The sequence below is a fragment of the Penaeus chinensis genome, chromosome 24 (genome assembly GCF_019202785.1).
Source record: "Penaeus chinensis breed Huanghai No. 1 chromosome 24, ASM1920278v2, whole genome shotgun sequence".
Taxonomy (NCBI): Eukaryota; Metazoa; Arthropoda; class Malacostraca; order Decapoda; family Penaeidae; genus Penaeus; species Penaeus chinensis.
The window spans coordinates 19,657,593-19,660,092 of NC_061842.1; positions in this window are offsets into that span (position 1 = coordinate 19,657,593).

Sequence of the window (2,500 nt, forward strand, 5' to 3'; positions counted from 1 at the left end):
CTCCCTCTCCCTCTCCTTCTCCCATTCCCCTTCACCCTCATATTTATCATTTATCAATTCAGTGTACATGCATTTACACAACTTATAAGGCATACAATATATATATATTTTTTCTATAGACAATTCATTTAAACATTAAGTGAGAACCTTCGGTCAAACAGCATTAGGGCGGGGGGGGGGGGGGGGTGTTATCCATGCAATAATGGGTATATACGTATTTTTTCTAGAATAAGACGAAGGGGGGTTAACAAAACTATTCCTGTATAACAAATTGAAAAGAATTTAGCAAATGAAAAAAATATATGTTGTTTACCTCATAAGGCTAAGTCATACAGATCCGAAAACTGAGATAACATATCAAACAGAATATCCATAGTATAAATAATTATAGAAAATAACCCATCATTTAAGGTTCAATGCCAAACTTAACAGTGTAAGTTATCAATTTTGTCAGTAACCATTAAATTCTCATATTCGAGAATGAACCTTTGGAAGTAACTATTTCTTAGAGACGATAGAGAACCGCCCTCACTCATCACGAACACAACAAAACACAATATAAAGACAAACATTTCTCGTATCCAATACGACAATGAACTAGCTAACTCTTGATAAGAATTATTTATTGCTGTCACTATTACAATTTATCAAGCCAAAGACACATTAGGAGAGGAGAGAGTCAATGGCATAAGGATATCGAATGTCGACAGCTTTCATGAGACCCTCTCTCGACAATAACGAGTGAACAGGCATTTAATGTTTCATAAAGTTATAATGTAACCAGACGGTACCATCATTACGTTACACATTATATTATGAATACTGAAAATGAAATAAATCTAAAAATCAGAATATAGTTCCAGAATGTAAGCCCATTTCCCTTCTTTTACTTTCAAGAGATCCATATTAAGGCCAAGTACCTGGCTAAAGCAGAGACAATGGAGGATAAGTTTTATTAAGAGTTAGTTCACTGCCGTACTGTTTGTCTTTATATTGTGTTTTGTGTTGTCCGTGGTGAGCGATGGCGGTTCTCTGTCGTCTCTCAGAAATATTTACTTCCACGAGGTTGAGTTCATTCTCGGATATGAGAAATTTAGTGGTTACGGACAAAACTGATAATTTACATTGTTAGTTTTGCCATTAAACCTTAGATGATGGGTCATTTTCTACAGTTGTTTGTATTAAGAATATTCTATTCGAAATATTATCTCATCTTTCGGATCTAGAGGACTTAGTTTATATGGTAAACAACATCTATTTTTCATTTGATACATTCTTTTGCACATTGTTATATCGGAATAACTTTCTTAATCCCCAACGTCTTATTCTAGAAGGAATGATGTATATACCAATGATTGTCTGAATTTCAACGTTACCCCCAATGTTCTCTGTGTGTGTTTTTAGTAAGTGGGTATATGAAAAAAATTACGATGATAAGAATAACTATTAAAAGCAAAAATACGCCTGTTGAACAAAAACAAAACAGCTTAGCGGATAAGCTCAAGATCCATGTAACACCCTCATTAGCGCTGCAGATAAACGTAAGTCATCACTATTTACAAGAACGTGTGTCGGCTGAAGAAAAGATATATATACAATAGACATTGCTATGGAGTGAATGAGAAAGAGAGAAAATGATAGAAAAGGAGAAAGACAAGATTTTTTTCTTAGCTCAGTTACTACAAAATTTTTGAAGTTAATTTTGTAACTCTTTCTTAGAATTCATTACTTAGAGGATTGCTGTATACCCATTCTTGAATATGATTTTGATACTTTCATTTAAGAAAGGGGTCTGAGAGGATTTAACAGAGAAAGAAAGAGAGGGGGCGGAGGTAGAAGAGAGAGAGAGAGAGAGAGAGAGAGAGAGAGAGAGAGAGAGAGAGAGAGAGAGAGAGAGAGAGAGAGAGAGAGAGAGAAAAGAAGAGAGAGAGAGAATGAGAGAGAGAGAGAGAGAGAGAGAGAGAGAGAGAGAGAGAGAGAGAGAGAGGGAGAGAGAGAGAGAGAGAGAGAGGGAGAGAGAGAGAGAGAGATAGGGGGGGGGGGGGAGATGCAGTCAGACAGACAAACTGAGAGACGGAAAACGAGAGATAGAGACAGACAAATAGAGAGTGAATGAGATAATGAGAGTGAGAGGGGTGTGACTGAATGAGTGAGTCAGCCATACAGACATAGACAGACAGACAAACAAAGACAAACACAGTCAGACAGACAAACAAAGACAAACACAGTCAGACAGACAAAGAGAGAGACCGAGACCGAGATAGAGACAGACAAATACAGAGTGAATGAGATAAAGAGAGTGAGAGGGGTGTGGCTCAATGAGTGAGTAAGCCATACAGACACAGACAGACAAACAAACAAAGGAAATGAGAAAGAAAGAGCGACTGTCCACGTATGTGTTCGTGTGTATATTTCTCTGCCTGTGTGTCCATCGTATTTGGCTGTAAGACTAAACAAGTAAACAGACAGTCACACAGATGGATTAAATGAATTTCAAGTG